The following is a 26,126-nucleotide window of genomic DNA, read 5'->3' as shown; positions in this document are numbered from 1 at the left end:
AGAATAACTAATCAATCAGTTACAAATGTGACTAATGAGAACTTAAAGGCAGACAAATGGGGAAATAACCAACAGAAACAAAACATGAATGAACGTAAGGTTCAACTGGAGGGAGGGTGGGGGCTCTGGAGGAGGACGAGTAGCAGTTGAAAAGCTGGCCAATGAGATACAGGCAGAAACAATCACGGTGGCACAGGCGGCGAGGGGAGCCATGGAGGAACTAGGAGCAGACGCAGGCTGACTTGAGCCAAGAGCTCAGCCTGGATGAAATCCTATGGTGGAGTCGGAGGAGGGAGGAGCCATGGAGGTGGACTCGACGGCATGGGGATGATGGACGAAGACGGAGCCAATGGTGGAAGCCCAACGCACAGACGAAGAGCACATGGTCCAGAGCGAGATCGCAGGCTTTGAAGGCCGCGACGGAGCTGTGGCGACGATCCCCCGAGGTGAAGCCAGAGTACCAGAGACCCTGAGGTCCGATGCAGAACCGGTGGGAGGGTGGAGCCAGATGGAGCCGTAGGGGTGGAGAGACAGAGCATAGCGGACGGCTCTTAAGTCTGTGGCATAGATGCAGTGTCGTCTGACATAGATGGAGCCAGAGGGTCAAGGGAGCTTGGTGGAGCCAAAAGTTCCATTCTCCCTGGTGGAGCCGAGGGAGGAATGAGCGAAGGCGGAGGAGCCTGGAAGACGGGCCGAGGTAGAGTGTTAGGAACAGTGGCTGGAGGCGGAGCCAGGGGATCAGTACATTCAGCCGGCACTGGTAAACGGCTGGCCCGGGGTGGATGTGGCCGAGAGGCTGATGGGGGACCGAGGAAACTCAACGCTGAGGTCTGATGAGCTTTGGTATATTCATGCATTTGATTACATTCAATTGTCTGCTGTTTCCTACATTGTCATTATGCTTATGTCAGTATGTTATTATGTTTATGTCATATTGATCAAAATATTATATTATACAAATTTTCTGTTGAATATTCTTACTCCGAAAACATCTAGGCATTAGTTCTACCAGAAAGACTCGGGAGATGAGATACTGTACAATGATGCATTTTATTAACAGCCCAGCAAGCCATATATGCAATAAAGTTCTTTGGCGTAGGCCCCGTCCATAGCTCGCAATCCGAGGGTCCGGACTCTGCATTTCCTGCCTGAAGACGAAGGCAGGGGCGCAGCCGACCCCCCGGGAAGTATAGGAAGAGACCATCCTGGTGGTGGTGGGGAGGTTGGAAGGGAAGGAACCATCTTGGAGGTGGTGGGGAGGATGGAGGTCAATGGAAGCGTCAGCATCTGCTAACTCAAACACGTGTAAGTACTGGTATTTTATACCGTAAGTATTAGACGCGATTGGATAGATGAGAAGGTAATAAATGATGTAACAATTGAGTCTTCCTGGCGGAACTTACGCTACGCTTTCATTTCTTTGCATACGTCATTAAATGCAAAATGGTTGAACCAGTTGTCAAAATCTGTCAAGCATATTTAGACTTTTTTGCAAATGTGTCCTGAATTGATAAATTGCTCTCAGGTGAATCTTGACTTTCACTAATGAAGGGGTAAAGACTGCTCCGTAATTTCTGAAACAGTGCTGCACGTAAGCATACATTTAAATCCTATCCAATCCCTTGTAATCAATGTCACATGTACAGTTAAGTGTGAAAGGCCCTGATGATCTCACTGCAAAGTTCTTTTTCATTGTTCGCTTAGGGGTAAAATTAAGTTTGAAATACCTTTTACAGCTGGGAGTGGCATTTAGATGAATATTTAAATATGTTCTGTACACTTTCCTCGCAATAACAAAAATGAAAGTAGTAAGAAAACAACAGTCAAGAAAGCATCTGATCATGTTTGCACCAGCTATGCAATTCGGCACTCCAGTCAGGTCAAATCACATTTATATATATCTCTTTACAGTATTAAACATGAAAAAAAAACAAAAAAAAACAGTGTCAGTATTGCTTTTAATTAGCACCTTTTGCCTGATTTTGATCAAACAACAACAGAGAATGAACTAGTATGACGTAATTTCGAAGTATATTGGGTCCTTAAATTTGTACTGTTGAAATGAATATATGCCATACAGACAAAAGTGAAGAAAAAAAAATGCATTTTCAATCATTTTCATCACAACTGCAGCCTTATAGTTTACATCAGGAAATACTAAGTCAAAATGTTGTTAATATAATCCTGAACTTGCTATCTTGTTTTTGAACAGGCAATTCAGCTTGTTTTTGAACAGGCAATTCACAGTCATGAATTTAAAGGGAGGCACTTCTTAATTTATGAATTTCCAATGTTTTCCTTTAGCAAGTCTAGTTCTGCTTCAGGGTATAGAGAGAGCTGAATTGATGGCACTGATATTTTCATTAACATAAACTTTTACTTTTGATCAGGGTGTTTCCTCCGAGGAGGCAGTGCCACCTAAAAAAAAATGTATGAGAAAATAATGGAGAAAAAAAAATCTATTTTTTTTTTATTTGGAAAGCAAATATTACAAAATGTAACAATAAAAAGTGTATAAATCACTCATGAGCAATCTAGTGAGTGAATAATGATCCAAAAATAAGTTGACTATTGAAAAGAACAGCTGAACATCAGTTCGCAAATAAAATATATTGTTAAACTGTTTACTTCCTTCAGTTATTATTTTGGAATAAGTGTAAAAATGCTTTAAAACCCAAACTTGAGATTTATCCTTGGTTTTAATAAATGTAATTAATAGAGTATTAGTTTACTTTTATTCATATTGATTTAATTTTAATTAATATAATATTAATTGCATAATGTACAAATGCAAAATAGATTATTTATTTTTTTATGTAATGCAAATTAATGTTTATTTAACCAGGAAAATGTGACAACATTAAGTGTAACTGCATGGACATGAATTTACATTTGATTTATGAAAACAAAGTGAGGACTTTGCCGCCTCATTCTCATTTCAAAACACCACTGCAAGCCACTGCTTTTGAGAGTAAATATGGATGGATGGATGGATGGACGGATGGACAGACTGACAATTTATTAAATTAAATTCCTCTAGCTGTCATTCAAATTCCAATTCAGCTTCCTGTTGTGGCTAATTTGATTTAAATTCACATTCATGAATTTAAAGGGAGGCAATTCTTCATTTCTAAATGTTAAATGTTCTCAAATTTTAGAAAGCCAATAATTATACTGCAAAATATAGACAGCTGATCCCATAGCCTCTGTCTAGGTAAAAAGCAAAAGAGATAAAATAAAAAAATAAAAAAAACCAATGGGACAGAATGAAGCTGTGAAAGAACTCCCAGTGGATGTGGCGCACTGGTGCCTGGTAGTGGGAGAAATGTTTCTTTTAACAACAAATAAAAAAATATAAAACAAGGAAACTGTGAGATATTCGGTGACAGGTCGCAAAAAGCTTCCTGTTTTGCTTGACGAAGGGGACCGGGAGCTCTACATCCAAACGGTGAGCCTGCAGTCTCAGATGAGAGGGCACCACTCTTGGGCCCTTTACACTCTGTTTCCTGCAAAAACTGAGAAAATGTTCTGGGTGGAGCTGCGAAATTCAGTGCCCATCACCACATCCTTCTACCACAGGCCTCAGGCTGCTCTGAGTCACTGACAATACTGAGCAGAGACACAAAGGTGAGGTCATGTGAACCAAAGTGACCTTCAGTCATGATTCCACACAGGCGTTCCAAATGCTTGAGATTTTTATGAAAGTGTTTCTTAAACAAAAATGGCTTAAAAAAGTCCCATGTTTACCCAAACGCCCCATTAATGCTAACTGTTGCTCTGAGCCTTGTTACGCACTTACTGTACGAGCTTCTCTAATGCCATAGAAGGATTCAGCTTAACGATTAGAGAACAGAGGAACAAAATTAACTTAAATTTATCATGTCTGATTCAACACATATTCCCTTCTTACGTAGATAATGGGACATGGGATGAAATGTTTCCCCTTTTCTCTGGCTGCATTCATATAGCATGCATGGAAGAAATATCCATGAATTATGAATGCACTCATACATACATAAGTATGCTCAAAAGTGCGTGTCTCTTCCTCTGAATTCCATGTTGTTTGTAACGGCTTTGAATTCACAATAATGTAAAGTGTGGCTTTGTGCTAATACTGTGTAAAAAGTGATAAACTTTTTAAACCACAGAAGTGTTTATTTTAATCAGGTCAGAAAGGGAGATACTGTGGAGAGTGTTGTGTATGGCAGACGAGGGTCACGGGGTGAAATCTAAGACTTTAAAGTATATACTTTAGATTCGGAAGGAAGGAAGGAAGGAAGGAAGAGTTGAATGAATACAAGCACATTTGAACAAACAAACGTTCGAACATTTGAATGAACACACTTTTGAAATAACTCATATTTGAACAAATTAACAGATGGACATTTGAACGAATGCACATTTGAACAAACTGTCATTTGAACGAACAAACAAATACACATTTGAGCGAACAAATTTAAAATGACACATTTGAACAACTTAGAAATTTGAACAAACAAAACAAATGCACATTTAAACGAACAAACAAATTCACATTTGAACGAACAAACAAATGCATATTTGAACAAACGCACATTTGAAATAACAAATCTAAAATAGCACATTTTAAGAAATCAAAGAAACTAATGGATATTTTAATGAACAAACAAACACATTTGTGACCCTGGACCACAAAACCAGTCTTATGGGTCATTTTCTTTAAATTGAGATTTATACATCACCTGAACGCTGAATAAATAAGCTTTGCATTGATGTATGGGTTGTTAGGATATGACAATATTTGGCCGAGATACAACCTTTTGAAAATCTGGAATCTTGATGGGGCAAAACAATCTAAATATTGAGAAAATCGCCTTTAAAGTTGTCCAAACGAAGTCCTTAGCTACGCATATTACTAATGAAGGAAAATAAATGAAATTTGCACTATTGATTTACCACAACTAAACCTTTATACACACAAAATGTCATTAAAATATTTGTGATGCGATCTGGGAAAACCCGTTGGATGTCGCTTACTGGTTTCAGTAAGGTCTAAAAATAGATTGAAAGTTTTTTGTCAAAATTGGGTTTTCATTAAATTATTATTCTTTAACATCTTGTCTATCCTCTCTGAATATATCTTGGAAAAATGTACACGTTTAGTGCAGAAAAATTGCGATTTATAGTGGCAAGCTGAAAAGTCGTTCTCTTTAAGAACACGCATGGGGAAAAAAATCGTCATTTTAATCAATGAAAGAAAGAAAAACAGATTTGGAAAACAGATTATCAAAACCTGTAATAGGCTATGTCAAATTTCACCATGTGGTGGGTTTTCCCAGATCGCATCACATTTCACCAGGAACATATACAATTTTACACTTGACACATTGATTGAATTCGTCGTCTTCCAGGGCATCCTCCTTTGCCAAGCCGGTCTCTGGACATTCTGTATCATCTTCCCAATCATTTGCTGTCATTAAATTATTGCTGTCATTAAAGTTTAAATTGAGCAAACGTATGATCTCAGAATCCATGGCTTGCACCGTAACCATTGCGGATTGTGTACACTGTGCATGCGAAGAAGTCGCCAGCCAATGATAGGTGCTGTAGCAGGCCGTTGCTAAGAAGAAAACAGTTTTTTTTTTTTACACAAGGGTTTGTTTTAACACTCTCTATTGGCTTACTGCTCTAATGAAGTCGTGGAGAGTTATGAACCCGAAAGCGGGAAATCTAAACTTGACATAGATACCAAACTTGAGTGGGTAATTCTCAAAGAGCGGGCTGCAGCGATTGAAGTTTGTAGTGTTTTCTGACTTTTTTTGCGTGATTTTGCTGCATCCACTCACAAAAATATTTTTTAAATATATTTAAGTTAGGAAATTTACAAAATATCTTCATGGAACATGATCTTTACTGAATGATTTTGGCATAAAAGAAAAATCGATAATTTTGACCGATACAATGTATTGTTGGCTATTGCTAAAAGTATACCGGTATGACTTACGACTAGTTTTGTGGTCCAGGGTCACATTTGAACAATCTCACATTTAAACAGACAAAAAAAATGCATATTTGAAAAAAGATTACCATAACGAAAAACTGAAATACGTTATGGTACTGTAAATTTTAATTACAGTAACTTACTGGCAACACTGTTGCCAGTAAGTTACTGTAATTAAGATTTACAGTACCATAACGTATTTCAGTTTTACAGTAACAACATGGTACTGTAATTGTGTAATACAGTGTATTACTGTAAAAATCAAGCTAATCAGTACACTTATACAATTATTTTTATTTACGAAATATAAATTAGATTTCATAATTTTGATATAGAATAAATTTTTATTTTTATCCTACATAAGTACTACTGACATTCAAATCAATTAGACAAAATTATTACACAATACCATTTTTTTTTTTTTTTTTTTTACATTTCATATACATCACAAAATAAACAGTCTGCCAATGCTGGAAATGATGTGTTAATTATTTATACATGTGTAAAAATTAGGTGGGTGAGTTTAGGGTTTTGTGTTAATTTTAACAAAGTAAATATGTCAGAAAGGTTAGCACAAAGATGTGTAAACATGTTAAATTAACACATTATGTGCTGTCCATCACTGCACACATTGTAAAAAAAAAAGTACATAAAATCCTAAACAAAACGTTAGCATTTGACAAAATTATTGTAGAGGCATTGGTTGTTTAGCTTACACAATTATTATAATGAAATAGCAACCATTACATTCATAAAACTGCAGAATATAAATACATTAAGCAGTCAAAAAGGATACATGACACATAACCCCACCTTCAAAATAATTATTATTCACGTACACTGGTGGCCAAAAGAAGTATTTAAGTGTCCTAATGTTTTTGAAAGAAGTCTCTTTGATGCTCAAGAAACATTTCTTATTATTATCAATGTCTGACTGTCTACTCCTCCATCTTTTCCACAGCATAGGAGTAAAAGTCATCATCAAAATACTTTCAAATCAAAATGTTTTTGTCCACCTTTGTGAATAAATGAACTTCTCCAAAGATTGGTTCCTGTTCAGAACTTGAATGACAACATCAGAATGTTCCCTGGTCTGTATGCGGGTCCACAAACACAAATGTATATTCAGTCCTTCAGAGGAGATCCCGGTTCCAACATGAGAGAGAGAGAGAGAATTCCATTGTTTTTTTGTTTTTTGTTACATTTTTTTTTTTACTAAAACTTAAGAATATATATTTGTAAACAGCTTTTTGTCAATTGACTAAATTAAACTATGCCAGATTAAATTTTAATACTTACATATCATAAATTCTGTTCAAAAATGCTGAGATCCGTATAGAGAAAGACTGAAATTGATGTTTTAGCCCATTTCAGCTTGTCTGCAGTGAAGGGGTTCCTGTTTGAGACAAATAGACAGTAAGACACATGCAAGAAATCACTGAGTGATGATCGTTCTCCTTCCAGTAGTTAACCCACCTGTGCGCTGATACTAGGACCTTCCTGGTCAGGTGGGACTGCAATGGTAGAGTCATCAGCCTAACAAAATATCAAAATAATGTAAATATATTATATAAACTTGAGTTATTAAAATGCTAGATTTGGTATGAATGAATTAGTGAGAGTTTTTAACTGCAATACTTACCTGGATACATTTAATCTGGTGAGACTGAACATAGAAAATGGTCCATCTTCTGACTGGTTCATTTGCTGTGTAATAAATTGAGCGTCAGCGTCAGTTCTGTCAGGCCAGGTAGTCAAGACACTGCTAATGCTATTTGCTAACAACACTGTCCCGTCAGCTGATCTGCTCCAGCTGATCTGCTCCAGCTGAGCTGCATTAGCTGGGTAACTCCCCTCGCTGCTCAATGGCCAAAGCTCAAACAAGGCGCCCTATTTAAAGCTCATTCAACTTGCTCACACATGCTTGCTGCTCGCTTCTGCTGCTCTGTACGCTGGTAAAATCACTCATGTTGTTAAGCGCAAAAGTACTGATTCTACTCACCCTATTGTCGGCTATGACTTCCGCCGCTGTCGAGGAAGAATGGCAAGACTCTTCTGAGGAAACCTGGCCATCACCATTCCAATCGGATCAGGGGCAGGATGCCTGCCCGGAAGATAACGCTACCGCTCGTAGGAGTTCTCGGCGGTTGACGAATAAATCCTCGTCCCAACCATGCATCGGCGATTGGCCCGTGGCAAAAATACTGGAAACCCTATTTTCAAATGACATTCAGCCTCTGCGTGGCGCCTCTCACGAGGACCTATTTGTCCTCCTCTGCAATTCTCTAATTATCCCAGTTGCTGAATCTCCGCCGGTGCCTCCTCCCCAGTCTTCCGGAAAAAAGCACACCTCGAAGCGCAAAAATCCCGAGACGGCCAGCAAAGCCCCAGCACAAAAACAGGTCAGCTGCTTTGTTCGTCCGGGCCCAAGTGCTTTTTCAGCAGATGATCCAGTGCTCATGGCACTTTCTGATATCCAATCTTCTCTCCTCGGCATGTCCGCTAGGATATCAACACTGGAAGACCGCTACATTTCCAGACATTCCTCGACCCTCTTCTCTGCTCAATCGACATCCACCCCGGCTTCAACTGCCGCTGTTATCTCCGACCCGCATCACCATCCGTGCCGGCCTCAAAGTGATAACGTCACCGCGGAATTTATACCTAAAAGGACCCTAGCAACCGCCGTACCTCTTTCCACTGGCTCGCCTTTTTTCCCACCAGCTGCTGCCATCTCTCATCAGCTGAGGGGACAGATATTGGCAGGTAATGACATTAACCTCGTTAAACTCCTGCTGGGCTCCGAGCTGTGTGAACGGCGTATAGTAGACTGTGGTGACGTACATGTCGAGCTAAAAGATGGGGACCCTAGACTTTCAAAAATTCGAACTTTTCCGAGTTCGTTACCGCATTTGGAGTTTGCTCTGGCCATATCTGGCCATCATTTCTGACCTAGCTCTCTCTTACGGTGGGGTTCTGTTCTACGAGTATCACAAGTCTTTTTTCTGCAAAGGCAGCTATGTTCATTCAACGCTTTAATCAGACTAGACTGCTCCGTGGTCGATCTCGCGCTCATAAGTAGACACTTCACAGGTCACCAAATCCTGTCCTGCTCCGTTTGCGGCTCTCTCTCGCATTCTACTAATTTATGCTCTAAATCTAAGCCTATTTCCTCCATGTCTCATCCTGGCCCGAGCCATAAATCTGGCCCCCAGGTGAATAACTTTGGTACTCCTATTTGCTTTAATTTCAATGAGAATTTTTGTAGGATGCATAATTGTTAATATTTTCATGTTTGTAGTTAGTGTGGGAACGCCCACCCAAAGTCCGTGTGCCCGAGGAGAACACGCTTCATAAAAATGGAGCGAAAGAAATAAAACCATCAACTCCCATAAAGAGACTGTCCTCCTCCGAAAAACGACCCCATATGTCGTTTGTACATGCAGCGTATTACGACCTATAGTGGCGTTTTAAAATGAAGCGCCCTCTAGCAGTCTTATATATGACAGTCTCGTTTATCGGGTGTGTCGTCATCAAATGACCTTTGACTGTCGTTACCAATAAAAACAAAATGCGGCAAGAAAAAGAATGTCCCTGAACGCCGTAATCAATATCTGTTTTATTTTATTTAAAGATCTTTTTAATGTATCGTTGTGACTGTCGGCAATTCATGTGTAAGTATAAGTGTAGTTTGATGTTTTTTTCTTTACAAATCATTTGCGAATGCCACTGAATGAATGTGATTTTACCACAGTATATTAGCTCGATCCTGCTAGCACAGTGCCCATAAATTGTACCATTAATTAGTTTTACTGTGGTATTTTTAGTTAAATAAGACAACGCCATGCTTTTAAGACTGTGGTTTTACTGTGGTATTTGTAAACACAGTAACACAACAGTTACAATGGTTTTACCTAAGTTAAGTAGTTTTACTGTGGAATTTGTAGTTAAAGCACAGTACCACAACACATAGGCCTACCTTGGATTTAACACAGTAACTGTAACGTTAGATTTACTGTGGTATTTGTAGTTAAAGCACAGTAACTTGCATGCTTTTACCACAATAACTGTTTTTACTGTCTACTATTTGTATTTAGAGCACATGAGTAACCACAGCACTTACCATGGTTTTACCAGAGTAACTGTCGTTTTACTGTGGTATTTGTAGTTGAAACAGTAACAAATCACTTGCCATGGTTTTACTACAGTAACCATAGTTTTACTGTGGTGTTTGTAGTTGAAACAGTAACACAACACTTGCCATGGTTTTACCACAGTAACCATAGTTTTACTGTGGTGTTTGTAGTTGAAACAGTAACACAACACTTGCCATGCTTTTACCACAATAATCACAACACTGGCCATGCCTTTAATACCTTTTTGTAATGTAATTGTAATTCAATAATCTTTTTCTGTCTTGCAGTTACTTCAGATCACATACATCTCCATCTCCATCTCCCAAAACAACCTTTAATCCAACAGCTCTTTTAAGAGGCCATCTCTCGCAAAAACTCACTTTCTGTCTGTCTCTGTCTCTCTCTCTCTCTCTCTCTCAGTTTTTTTAACTGTAATTAATTTACACATTTTTTTGCTCTCTTTCTTTCTCTTCTTCATCATGGAATATTTTTAAAAATCAAAATTTGATCAATTCTGTCAGAAAGCTGCTATTAACAGGGAACTTGAACTCAAAGCTCCCAGTGCTGATCTTGAAGAAGCTGCCAGGGAGGCTGAACAGGTCCTTCAAATTAGGTAATGTTGAACACATTTAGTTATAACTGATTTGCTTTAATGAATGTATCCTTATTTTATGTTTTATTAACTTTCCTTAAAGTCCTTCCTCTCAAATAATTTGGTCACGGATCATTTTTAACACACTGTCTCAACATGTATATATTTCTCTTTGTTTCAGCTGAAAAGGAAGTGCTGTCAAGGGCTTGTTAAAGGAGAACTCCGGCGCAAAATGAACCTTTGGTCTAATTACACATTGTTACCTAGTCAACCGTTATCTGAGATTTGTTTTCATGATTATCGAATGTAAATAGTTTTATCTCTAAAAACAGTTTAGCCTATAAAGCTAGTATAACGCTAGTATATTGGGCATAGATCAATGACAAATAAAAATCGCTTGTTAATACCACTAACAAGGCTCAAAATAGCCCCACACTAACACGGTAGCATAATGAGGGTCCCTACCTTCAAACCGAAGCATTGAGAACTTTGTCAGTGTCCAGACAGTTTAATAAGAAGATATTTAATACATACAGTCAACTTCGCGTATACAGGCAGGAGCCATCTTTGAAATACAGCCTTTACCAGTCAATCTACGAACGCCGATCCTCATTATGCTACCGTGTTAGTGTGGGGCTATTTTGAGCCTTGTTAGTGGTATTAACAAGCGATTTTTATTTGTCATTGATCTATGCCCAATATACTAGCGTTATACTAGCTTTATAGGCTAAACTGTTTTTAGAGATAAAACTATTTACATTCGATAATCATGAAAACAAATCTCAGATAACGGTTGACTAGGTAACAATGTGTAATTAGACCAAAGGTTCATTTTGCGCCGGAGTTCTCCTTTAAACCTGTCTTCGTGGAGAGGGATGAATTCGGCCATCTTGTGCGTTTATGGAGAAGGAAAAAAGCTGCAAAGGCAAATGTTTCCAATGGTATGTCTGTGTTGGTCTTAACCCTTGATTGAACATTACTGCAGTTACATTTTGCACAGCATTTGATGTTTCTTAAACTTTGTTTTACATACTACACTACCCCATCAGTAAGAACCCACAATAAAGCGTCATGTTGATGTAGTAATAGTTCATACAATTGGCCAAGTCAGCAAATTCATATGATATTGTGCAAGTGCACTCGTACAAAATTCTATGACTTTTACTCCAGCTGCTGTCATTGGCCATTGCCTCAACTCTCTTGCAGATTGTAAGTAGTTGGACCGTTTATATCAGAAAGTTCATATCAAATCCATTGTATTCTTTATTAACCTTTACATATTGGCGCCGTCTCTTCTCGTACCAACAGTACATGATATCTTTCCACATGTTGATTTTTATTGACCACATCTGTTTAAGAAGCAAGAGTCTGGAAATGCTAGTTTAACAAGTTACGTGACACATCAGATCTTCAAATAACTTGTCCTAATCAGATCACTTAAACAATTAGTTCACCCAAAAATGAAAATTCTGTCAGTAATTCCTCACCCTCATGTTGTTCCAACCCCGTAAGACTTTCGTTCATCTTCAGAACACAAATTAAGATATTTGATTAAATCTGAGAGCTGTCTCACTCCTCCATAGAAGCTAAGGGATCGAAACTTGCCGGCCTAGAAAGTTAGAAAAGACAATGTTTAAAATAGTCCAAGTGTCTACAGTGGCTCAACCTTGAGTTTATCCAGCGACGAGAATACTTTTTGTGCGCAAAAATAATGACTTATTTAACTCTTCATTTTCTTCTCTGTGGGCCTCTGAGTGAGTTTACGTAGTGTAACAGCGCAGCGCTTCTGTGTTGTACGTCAGAACGTAGGCTCGCTATTGGCCGACGCAGGTCATGTGTGTGATGCGTGTGACGTACAACACAGAAGCGCTGCGCTGTTACACTATGTGGCTCACTCAGAGGCCCACACAGAAGAAAATGAAGAGTTGAATAAAGTCATTATTTTTGCTTGTTTTTGCGCACAAAAAGTATTCTCGTGGCTTGATAAACTTATGGTTGATTGACGAAAGTCTTACGGGGTTGGAACTTGGAACAACATGAGAGTGAGTAATTACTGACAGAATTGTCATTTTTGGGTGAACTAACCCTTTAAGTTCGTTCATCACACTAAGAACAATAACTATAAAGATAATTATAACATTATAACATCCATTATATAATTATAACATCCACAACAAACGGTTAAAGTTGGATAGATCCTGATTGGCTGTCAGTGTTTTTATAGTTCATCTTGTGATTTAATAAAATTCTCTTTTGTCCTTTCTTGCAGGATTTGTCACGAATTACTTAGTCCTGCTCCATCAGCTCTCTACAATATCAAACTCCATCAGCTCTCAACAATATCAAACCCAATGGCTCTTTTAAGACCCAACCCATCCAAAAGCTTTCACATCGCTCTCTGTCTTGTGTGGCACATCTGCTCTCAGCCCTTCTTCACTCTTATTGCTAATTTCCACTCTGACCATGTCTACTTGTAATAATTTCTTTTCTACAGTGAACACTCAGATTCTACTGTGAGCACTCCTGTCACCATCCCTCCCACTGTATTCTACTTGCCAACACAGAGAAAGAGGGGGGGGGGGGGGGGGAGGAATGGTAATTTAAAAATAACCTATTTTCTTTCTTTTTAATATTATTTCCTTAATTGTTTCAACTTAATGTTATTGAATTGCATAATATGTAATTATATATATATATATATATATTTTTTTTTATTACATGGCTTGGTTGAATTCTAATGTAGAATGCGGTCTGTTGTTTCTTGAAAACAGACCGCTGCTGAGTATAACACACCGTTGCCATGAAAAACTGAGCGTTGCAATGGATTCTAACCGTAGAGACGTAGCACTAAACGCTATTTTCTTTAGCGGAAGCAATACAATCATTTTTAAATCAATAAACTCCTTTTTAAATCAATATTTTGAGTCAAATTATTGATTTATTTGGTAGGTAGCCATGTAATAAGCGGGATAATGTCCCTTACACATTATCCCTTACATATATCATTCCAGTTCAGTTTTCTCCATCCATCTGAAATGCCAATGAAAATTACATGTTGTATACTATTCATTGTTGTTTTAAAGGGGTTTCGGTTACATATCAGTTACTTTATCAATCAGTGTTTTTTTAAGAGTTTTCTATTTTTCACTATAATTGATTACCTCAATGCAGATATTTTTTTATATAACCAACCTATTTTTTTGTTTTCTTTTCTACATAGTGGCGCAAACTGGAGAAGTACCTGTGTGACAGAGGATGCTGTGCTGGGCGCTTATCTTTGTATTTAAACAGTTTGACATATAAATAAACATTGGGAAATTACTACAAAATGTGTCCATTCATTATGCTTTTTTTGAGTTTTTTTTTTTTTTATTCCTATATTTATACTAGCTAATAATGGTAATGGGGTCCATTTCCTGGAAACACAGAATTAAATATATACCTTTAATACATTGTAAATGTTATAGAAGCACTTCATTTGAATAGTAGCTGAACTTATCTTTGTTTAAGAAATACTGAATGCTTGAATAATTATCAGAGGATTAGTTTTTTGTAAGCAAATGAAACTTTTGAATTATTTTAATACTTATTTGTCATACAGTATCCAACTGCAACATTTTTCTATTGTGTGTAATCTATTGTTGCATCGGGTTATGCAATGCAATCTGTCATTTTAGTTGTATATTTAATGGGGACAAATAAATGTTTAATTTGTCCATTCACCACAAGAACCTGGAAGATCCTGTCATAAATGACCATATATGGACAAGTAAGTGTGACGCATCTGCTCAACTGGGTTGTCATTGGCTTTGACATTTCCTTGGCACCTACAGGACTGGCTGTGGTTGGACTATCTTTAAACCCATATTACTAAACGTTTAATGTTGCAAAGTACGTTTTGCTGTTATAATTACATCAGTAATACATAAAGTTAACAATGTGGTGTTGAGTTGTTGTGAGAAATTACCCCTTTACCGAGATCCTAACCCTAACCCTAAGTATAAGTTAACTGAACTACAAACAAAGACTATTGCCAAATAGCTGATAATGATAGAGGCTCATGGGTAATGTAGTTTAAAAAGTTTATTAAAGAATTTTTTTAACCCTTTGATGCACAACATGGGTCTAAATAGACCCGACTGAGTTTTCATTTTCTGTATCTTTGCAAGAAATTAATTTCATCATTCAGTATTTCAGGTATTCCTCAATTAACTTGTTTTAGATCATTACAAATCCTTATTTAAATTTTTCCTGTCTTACTTTTCGAATAAAAATCGTTTTTGTTTCACTACCCTTCTAATGCGCAACATGGGTCTAAAAAGACCCGTATTCATGTTTCTTTGCTGAATATTTGAAAGAAATGTATTTTGTCATTTATTAATCCAGGTATTCATTAAATATCTTGTTTTTGATTTCCACAAATCATTATTTTTATTTTTCCTTTCTTACTTTATAAACAAACACGGTTTTTGTATTTCTACATCAATTTTACACACATGGGTCAAAAATGACCCATATAGGAACCTTTGATATTTATAAATAGTATAAATATATTTACTGCAGAAAACTATTCACCTGCCACACATTTCACAATTCAACACGGCTGCTTTTGTATATTTCATGCATGTAAGTTTTATTTAATACATTTTTTGTCACAGAAAATATTTGATATTTTGTGAAAGACAGATATAGCCTAAAATTTGAACATTTAGGCTAAGGTTACCTTGACCTTGAAATCCATTACTAGTGCAAAAGAGAAACATGTCCAATACTATTAGCTAGCTTGCGGTCGACATATTTTATTTATTTTACTTTATCTAATGTTAGCTAGGTCAACAAAATAAAAGTTGCAATAGAAAATTATATATACAAGTATATATTGGCGCTGTTGGGCAGAAACCTTACCTGGGCAGTACCTCCATATTAATTTTTATTTGTGGTCATAAATCAATGCTATCGGTCACATAAGCCGTCGTGTGGTGGCGTTCTGGTGCACTCTGGCTGCTGTCGCATCATCCGGGTGGATGCTGCACATTGGTGGTGGGGAGATCCCCCTACAGGTGCACTACACTACAGTTCAATTTCAGTGTTATCGGTTATATGTGTGTTATGCGTGACAAAGTGGCCAACAAATTTCAAGTGTTACAGTAAATGTGTTGATCTAAACAACTGTGACAATGGTTATTTTAACAAAAAGTTTTCTTTATTCTTTTGTTTTATCACGCTTGCATAGATGGGTCATTTTAGACCCATGTGTGTAAACTTGATGTATTTACACAAAACCTAGGAAATATTCAAATATGAATTTGAGATAATTGAAAACAAGATATTTTGAATATTCATAAATCATGAAATTTATAGATCATGAAATATAAAATGCTCAAATAAAGTGATTTCAAAAGGTGAAACAAAAAAAATGCAGAGCAATGCATGAATAACATAGGAAATGAATACGGGTCTTTTTAGACCCATGTTGTGCATTAGAGGGGGTATCCATAGCTTGCGCATCAAAGGGTTAAAAATACTATCTTTACTGAACATAGGGAAATCTAATCATGGTCACTGTGCAAACCTCTAAGACATATTTGAGAGGCAGGCTAAAATTTGGTATTTTACTATAAGCACTTTTTAAAACGCCTTTATACCACCTTTGTCATCATTATGTCATCATTATGTAAACATAGCATAAGAATAGTGTTGACAATAAACAAAGACATCAATTTAAACAACCAATACACTTGTGACACTTCATTGTACAACATTGTTTTACTGAATGGCATACTGTCCAAGTACACACAGTGTGTAACTTATGGCTCAAAAGTATTAACAAAAAATGAATGCCCTGCAAAGCATCATAATGTAAAAGTTCTGGACATCAGAAATTTGAATGCTCATCCTGCTTATAGTACAGGATCCATGTTGATCTTTCCCTGGTACATCATCCTCAGTGTGCCTGAAGTGCCCATTACAATATAGCCCATGCAGTCTCTTGTGATGCATCTTTCAGCCTTTCACTTCATGTAACTGAAATTTGGCATATTTACTGTATTTGACACAGCATCTAAGTCCTAAAACATATACAATGGTAACATTCTAGCAAATGATTGTCCCAAATGTCATTAATATGACAAATCTTCATGTCTCAATTAAAACAATCATGGTTATTATGTCTTATTACAAAATCTAATTATGTGTTTACCAAACACAATCCTTAATAAATAATATTCACCATATGTTGTTATCCAACACCATGTACAAAACTTTACTGGATAATACAGCATAAATACAGCTAAAGTAGCATATAAAGACTTATGATATTTGAGAGAAATAAAAAAGGGTTGTTATAATCATGATATTTATCTCCCTATCAAAATCTTTTTCCATGTATATAAGCAATTTGCAATTGTTATCGAGCACAGTACAGTACAAATGATGGACAAAAGATGTGATCAAATCAAATAATTTTATTGTCACAAAACCATGAACCCAAGTGTGTACAGGTGATGAAATTATTTTTTGCAAACTCTGCAGAATGACAGTATGGATGACAAGTATAGAATATTTACACAACACATACAGTATTAATATGCACAGTATATGTTAGGGACTCAATACAAGTAGAGAACAATATATGGTACAATATTATACTATACACAGATTGAAAAATGAAAAAAATAACAAACAAAATAATCACAGTATACATATACAGTGCAGTACGGTATGAATGAGTGAAAATAGAATGTCAGGGTCCAGAATAATACTGAGTAAGAGTCCAGTCAGTGTAATTGAAAAAATGTAGAGCATATGAGGTTGGGGGGTGGGGGTTGCTGTGTGTTTTACTGGTATGAGTCCAGTCTGCTGGTGCGGGTTCTACGATAACCTCTGCCTGATGGTAACGGTGAGAGCAGTCCATGGCTCGGGTGTCTGGATTCTCCGTGCTTTCCTCACACACACCTGTAGGAAGGGAAGTTTCCTCACACACTCCCTTGTCCTGGAGGGAGGGAAGCTCACCTTCAACAGTGTTCTGTGCAGTTCCAGCTATAAACATGTATGTATGAGTATCTATGAATACATGAGAAGGCCATGTTCATTTCTCATCCCCAACAGGACTGGTTGTCCTGGTGAATACTGGTTTGCCTGGCTTGCTCTTTTTCAGCTGTAAAACAAGAAATGTCTATTGAACCCATGTTTAAATACTATTGTTGTTTAAATATATACATTAAGACATGAACTGAGACGGGCAGAATTTTGGGTGTAAGTTTTAATAATGAGAGAAAGGTGGTACTAGAAAAAGCTGTATCTTCAATAGCAAGCTATATTAATAAATGAATTCCTTTAAACATGATTACTTGCTGCCAGTATTGTTGTAAGCAGTTTAAAGGCCTCTTCACAAAAAGGATGAGCCCACACTGCAGCTATTTAACATATAACGACACAGAGGAACAATTTCGTTGGAATCACTTTCAGAAATTTTTTTTTTTTCCAGCTGATGAACTATAAAATCTTTGACAGCCAATCAGAATCTACTCGACTTTAAAAAGCTTAAGCACTTAAAATGGCAGACAACATGACCACAGCACGCACTTTTGATAATAAACAGAACTTTATCGTCCGTTTGTTGTGGATGTTAGAATATTTATCATTATAGTTATTGTTCTTGGTGTGATGAACGAACTTAAAGGGTTAGTTCACCCAAAAATGACAATTCTGTCAGTAATTACTCACTCTCATGTTGTTCCAAGTTCCAACCCCGTAAGACTTTCGTCAATCAACCATAAGTTTATCAAGCCACGAGAATACTTTTTATGCGCAAAAACAAGCAAAAATAATGACTTTATTCAACTCTTCATTTTCTTCTGTGTGGGCCTCTGAGTGAGCCACATAGTGTAACAGCGCAGCGCTTCTGTGTTGTACGTCACACGCATCACACACATGACCTGCGTCGGCCAATAGCGAGCCTACGTTCTGACGTACAACACAGAAGCGCTGCGCTGTTACACTACGTAAACTCACTCAGAGGCCCACAGAGAAGAAAATGAAGAGTTAAATAAGTCGTTATTTTTGCGCACAAAAAGTATTCTCGTCGCTGGATAAACTCAAGGTTGAGCCACTGTAGACACTTGGACTATTTTAAACATTGTCTTTTCTAACTTTCTAGGCCGGCAAGTTTCGATCCCTTAGCTTCTATGGAGGAGTGAGACAGCTCTCAGATTTAATCAAAAATATCTTAATTTGTGTTCTGAAGATGAACGAAAGTCTTACGGGGTTGGAACAACATGAGGGTGAGGGTGAGCAATTACTGACAGAATTTTCATTTTTGGGTGAACTAATTGTTTAAGTGATCTGATTAGGACAAGTTATTTGAAGATCTCATGTGTCACGTAACTTGTTAAACTAGCATTTCCAGACTCTTGCTTCTTAAACAGATGTGGTCAATAAAAATCAACATGTGGAAAGATATCATGTACTGTTGGTACGAGAAGAGACGGCGCCAATATGTAAAGGTTAATAAAGAATACAATGGATTTGATATGAACTTTCTGATATAAACGGTCCAACTACTTACAATCTGCAAGAGAGTTGAGGCAATGGCCAATGACAGCAGCTGGAGTAAAAGTCATAGAATTTTGTACGAGTGCACTTGCACAATATCATATGAATTTGCTGACTTGGCCAATTGTATGAACTATTACTACATCAACATGACGCTTTATTGTGGGTTCTTACTGATGGGGTAGTGTAGTATGTAAAACAAAGTTTAAGAAACATCAAATGCTGTGCAAAATGTAACTGCAGTAATGTTCAATCAAGGGTTAAGACCAACACAGACATACCATTGGAAACATTTGCCTTTGCAGCTTTTTTCCTTCTCCATAAACGCACAAGATGGCCGAATTCATCCCTCTCCACGAAGACAGGTTTAAAGGAGAACTCCGGCGCAAAATGAACCTTTGGTCTAATTACACATTGTTACCTAGTCAACCGTTATCTGAGATTTGTTTTCATGATTATCGAATGTAAATAGTTTTATCTCTAAAAACAGTTTAGCCTATAAAGCTAGTATAACGCTAGTATATTGGGCATAGATCAATGACAAATAAAAATCGCTTGTTAATACCACTAACAAGGCTCAAAATAGCCCCACACTAACACGGTAGCATAATCAGGGTTTATGCAGGAATCATAGAGATGAATTTACTACCTTTTACTACCTTTTTTACTACCTCCACAATATTTTTTACTACCAACACGACATATATTCTATGTAACGTTACAATGTTCTCAATATAATTCATAATCCCACGTTTATAATGAACAACGCGTTATGGTTATTGTGTTATTAAAAACTGTGTACGCAGAGGGGCGGGGTGACCAAAGCTCATTATCATTTAAAGGCATGTGATTGTGCACTGAAACGGCGTGCTGAAAACAGAGCTATTTTTGAGCTGGTAAAATGAGTGTTTTCTTAAAATACTAATGAGAATTTTTGATAAAAGTATATTACAAAGTTTTCATTTAGACCCTAAAGATTCATATTAACTTGTACAAAAATGGCATTATATGACCCCTTTAACCCTAGCCCTTGAGTTATCCTAACCATTACGTTAGCCCTTAGCCCTAATAAGGTGAATAATAACCTTGGCACTTAAAAACAAATGACACTTAACAGCCATAAACTTTAATAAAGATTAATAATAAAGTGCGTCACATCACACACACTTACCCACAAACACACATTCTCACACACACAGACTTAAGCAGTGAAATTACTATCCCAAAACAGCAATTTATTTAATCACATCTCTAAATGTGCTTCAAATATGGCACTGCTTTGCTCCTCCCTCACGCGAACCCGTTAAATATTTTCAATTAGGGATGCACGATACCACTTTTTGCAGAACGAGACGGATACCAATACTTTCATTTTTGGTACTCGCCGATATCGATACCGTAACCAATCCCTGAATTTTCACTGCATTTGTAATTTTTAAATGTATTAGTAGATAAACCAAAAGAATATAAATCATATTAGTTGGCTTAATTTGTTCATCAAATATATATTTCCTTCAGATATTTTCATGCTAAATTAATCCTGCTAAAAAGCATGCTTCTGTTTCGGTCACTGTTCATTCTATTACTCTATCATATTTTATCTTTCATTTAATACAGGGTATACACAGAAATTCTTAAAATGAATTTAATACCTTTTAATACCTTCACTATATTTTTTAATACCATCACGACTTCAAGATGCAACTGTAGTGGCGTATATAGAGACAAGTAAAGTAATGAAATATCTTCGAAAACTTGCATTTCCCCATAATGTGAGATGGTCCTCACTGCGGAACATGAAATCCACGGGGAGGAGTCGGATCCAGATCCGACTCCTCCCACCTTACATACACCTAAACCTACCCAACTCCGCCCCCTGATCCCTAAACCCACCCCTAATCCCTAAACCCAACCCTAATCCTACCCATCTCCACCCCTTGGATCTTGATCCGACTCCTCCCCGTGGATCTCATGTACTGCATTGAGGTGCTACTGCATAATGTACAGGGTTTTTTCCTTGGTCAAAATTGGTCTTCGGTGGTGGCCGACAGACACTTATCCTTTCTTGCCCTTTTTAAAAAAAAATACTTCTTTGCTGGACGTGATAATTGTTTTGGTATAATCATATCAATATCAAAAAGTAGAATAAAAACGGAGCATTAAAAAGTTTATTTTAAAAGTTTATTGAAGTCTAATTTTCTACCATATACTGTAAAATTTAATAGAATTAGCTGCCAGATACTTTTTTTTTTTTTTAATTAAATAACAAAAATTGCTGCTAGATAACAACTTGCTTTGCACTTTTTTTCTGGTTTCACCTCACTCCAGTCTAAACTAATTTTTTTTTTTTTTTGCAATGTTTCTACACATTATAACATAAATAACCTGAAAATACTACGTAGTTTACAACATACATGAATTGTTTGTTCATATTACTTCACAGTGCATTAACTAATGTTAACAGATACAACTTTTGATTTCAATAATGTAGGCTATATGGTGAAATTGACATTAAGAAAGATTAATTAATGATGTAGACGTGCAGTTTATTAATAGTTCATGTTAACTAATGTAGTTAACTAGATTTTAATAAATGGAACCATACTGTGTTACCGATTCAGAAGTCCCGTGAGGACAGATCCGTTGTGTTAACCATTCATTAAAGTGACGCGTCATTAGCGGACGTGTACGCATTGTGTGGTTATCCCATCAGTTAGGACATCGCACAAAATTTGTGTCAACAAATAGGTTTTTTTAGGATAGATTTTTCCTTTATTGAAAGTGTGGTTATGTCAGCTGAATGTGGCACACGCCGTGAGAGAAGATAAGGCAACGTTTTTTTTGCACAATTCACACACAGCGGGAAATAAATTTCCAATTGCGCCACGTGAAACTTCGGTCTTCCGACCTTTTACCATCGTGTCTGTCAATTGATTTTGATTAATATGAGCGAGGGAGAGAGAGCAAGAGTGAATTGAGTGCGCGCGCGCAGCCGGGGCTCTCTCTCTGTTCCTTCTTTCAGTTAACATGCACCCTGTCACAAGCGTAGCAGTCAGTCGTCTACATTAGGCTACTCACCGATCAAATATGGCTTTGGCGGCCGACTGATGACTGAAATAGAAGCGAACTCGCGAACAGGTTGGGCAGCAAGCCAGGCCAGCCGGGTACCCAGTTTGTTTCAGCGCGCGCGAACGAACAAACACCACGTCACATGATATCGCACAGGTCCTACTCGCAACATATAAATAAATCCACGCGAATTTTAGAACAAAGTCCTGCACTTAACACAAATTGAAACTCATAGGCCTAGTTGGATGGGGGTTCGAAAATTTACTACTTCGTCAGATGACGTTTACTACTTTTTACTACTTTTTACTGGCCTTAATTTGGCATAATTTAATTTACTATCTTTTACTACCTTTTACAACCCCGCGGAAACCCTGATAATGAGGATCGGCGTTCGTAGATTGACTGGTAAAGGCTGTATTTCAAAGATGGCTCCTGCCTGTATACGCCAAGTTGACTGTATGTATTAAATATCTTCTTATTAAACTGTCTGGACACTGACAAAGTTCTCAATGCTTCGGTTTGAAGGTAGGGACCCTCATTATGCTACCGTGTTAGTGTGGGGCTATTTTGAGCCTTGTTAGTGGTATTGGGGGTTTGGCTAGTTCTACTTTAAAATCGTATGACTCTGCATGGTCTTATTTCATCAGTTTTTGTCCTTCTTTATCTGTAGCTGATCTGCCTGTCAATAAATCACATATTAGTGCGTTTATAGTCCACTGCTTCGAGGATCGAAAACTGCAGCCTTCCATCAAAAGTACGGTCGCTGGCATTCAATTCCATATGCGCTGCCTGGATCCATCTGCCTCCAGTATTTTGGAAAATCCTTCCATTCACCTTTTGCTGAACGGGATCAAAAGACAATCTCCACAAGGCAAAGATAAACGTCTACCTTTTACTCTACCTTTGGTTAAACAAATCATATCAAAATAACGGGATGGGTGTTTTGGGCCGTACACCGATCAGTTGTTAGAAACAGTCATTCTCACAGCCTTTTTGGTTTTCTAAGGGGTGGTGAAATTTCTTCACGGACTTGTTCATTTGACCCAAATCTCAATCTAACAATTTCTGATGTCTCAATTCATGATCACCATTTCACATTATTTTTAAAACATTCCAAAACTGATAAAAATTGTAAAGGCGTAATCGTGTACATCTCTTGAGTCTAACACTGTTTTTGTCCTCTGATTTCCATACTGTCCTATTTGAGGTACCGCCCCAGTGCTAATCCGCAGGAGCCGCTGTTCGTCACGCAGGCAGGGAAAACAATGTCCAGAACCTGGTTTTCTTGTCACCTACACCTCCTTTGCCAATTCTGTGGACTGCCCCCGGACCGCTATACTGCTCATTCTCTGCGCATCGGCGCAGCAACAACAGCGGCAGCATCAGCTCCGGTTTCAACCCTTAAAGCTCTGGGGCGGTGGTCTTCTGCTGCTTACGAACGATACCTCCGTCCCGATGTTCGGGCTATTCTTGACGCCCAGAAAGCCATGAGCTCAAGTCTCTGATTTGTTTCGCTAATAAATACATTTTATCATTATTTTGCTCGCGCTCTGCTCAGTATAACGCCCCTGAATGCGCTATCAGCTGCTTAATTTCATCTAGCTCGTTTTTCAGAAGTTGGATTAGTCATCTCTTCATAGAGCTTACACTGTAGACCGTCAAACAGTTCAAAGACAGATAATCTAGGTAAAAGCATGTTTTAGCTATTGCGCTCTTGATTAGTCATTTCAGTAATTAATAAATAATTTTTGCCATAATATAAATCGCTAAATTTATTTTAGCTCTCACAGTCCTAAACTGTGTGAGCGTTCCCTAATGCTGCTGCTGCTGCTGTCCTGAACAGAGCCATACCGCCAAATTTTAATTCAGGAACATCAACTTGTTTGCATTCTATTCAATAAAAAATCTTAAATTATTTTTTGTCTGTGTTCTTGACTTAATGGACCTGACAGAAATATAATGTTAGACATGATGCAAAGGTCACTTAGCCTATTTGATATAAAGTAAGCCAATTTTATAGAGATTGTATAAGATATTGTATGCTACCTGCACCAGTGGCTTCAAAGCACTTATCACATAATGCTAATCATTTTAGCAAACTTATGTCAAAATATATTTAAAAAAAATTCAATTACAGTTTAGGCTTACCTCATGAATCTTGCTAGACGTCACTGGCGCGAATTGGCGCTTTGTTGCAGTTGCCTTTTTAAACACATACAAAATTGCAGTAAATATCAAATTCCATTAAAAAAATAAATATATAATGTTATAGTTTGCAAATTAATGCTAAAACTAGAAAGGTGGTCACTAGCCATAAAACTTGTTAGCCAACATACAATGTTATTTTCTCAACAGTAGGCCAACATTGGCTACAACCAAAACAGAATTTCACATTAGTTAATTTAATGTAAACTAAGCGTTGCTCCTTGGTGTATTTAAACAATTCAATAATCTAACAATTCAATTCAATAATCTAACAAAGTCTGTAAAATGAAACGTTGGCGCAGTTTACCGTGGTAAAGTTTGTTACTGCCATGTTGACGAGTATAATGTTAAACTATAGGGTGCACAAACCTGTCAACACACACAGAATGTGTTTTACCTTGCTTTCTGGTCTCTCTCTCGGTGAAGTGAATTCCGTCTCTTCCCCGGGCCAGACACGAACGGCGCAGTCCAACAAGACTGTCAGAACCCAGTGATATGACACTGGATGTTTCTGCGCGACACGACAAATCCCAGACAGTGTATAGTTATGCGCTGTTATATTTCTGACGTACAGTACTCCGAGTCCAAGCGCTCGCGCTATTTCTGACAAGGGACAAACAGGTTTGCTTTTTGCATTAATGGTCCGGTCGCTTCAATGTGTCCAATATAGAAAGCCTCTGACTGTTATAACGTAGACACGTGGTGTAAGGCAAAAATTAGGAAATAAAAAGCACGATGGAATGGTGCCAGTCAGAGAGACCGTTACGTCAAATACAGTAGTATACTGCTCATTTAAGAAATACAGTAAGTCTCTGTATGTGGTGTTTGACGTCACAGAAAATTCCCATGATGCAATGGGAATCACAGTTATTTAATGTAAAGAGAAATAGCAGTATAATAATGGGTGATTTAAAGTGAATAACTCTAGAAATAGTGTTTCTTTTGTGTACATTTGAATGAACGCACATTTGAACAAAAACATTTTAAATAACACAAATTTAAACAAAAGAACAAACAAACAAAGATTTAAATTAACAAATGAACATTTGAATGAACAAACATGCGCATGCCTGTTTTTGACCATTTTAAATCATTGAGCTATACATACTTTGGCTTTCCATTGCCTCAACTCATCCAGCCTGGCTGAAGGTGAAGGATGGGCCATTCAGTTTTTCTCCTCTGCTCTTATCTTGGTGGCGGGGAGAGCAGAGAGCAGGCAGTAAGTGTGAACGAGGGGCTGGACCGCGTAAGCTCTCCCCTGCAGCTGCACGCCCAGCGTGCTGCACCCTCTTTGGCTTCAGATGCAATTGAATAATTTAAGGCAATTAACACTGGCAGAGGTTAGGGCCTGCGGCGTCCATCTTTTTCTGAATCTGCTGCTGTGTGGGTCACAGGGGAATCTTTGTTGCCTCTGCTCTTGCAGCTGGCAGTGAGTGAGAGAACACTCTTACTATATCGTATCACACTGGCAGGGAGCCCACAGTGCACAGTGTCAGCCCCGCTGCCTGCAAGTCTCTGGTTTTTGGCCATTGATATTAACCATTTTCTATTTCATCCCTCAGCCATGACAACTGTTTAAAAAACCAAAGAG

The sequence above is a fragment of the Rhinichthys klamathensis genome, unplaced genomic scaffold, assembly GCF_029890125.1.
Source record: "Rhinichthys klamathensis goyatoka isolate OS25496 unplaced genomic scaffold, OSU_Roscu_1.1 h1tg000055l_1, whole genome shotgun sequence".
NCBI lineage: Eukaryota > Metazoa > Chordata > Actinopteri > Cypriniformes > Leuciscidae > Rhinichthys > Rhinichthys klamathensis.
The sequence above is the reverse complement of the archived record's forward strand: the minus strand, read 5'-3'. Positions refer to the sequence as shown.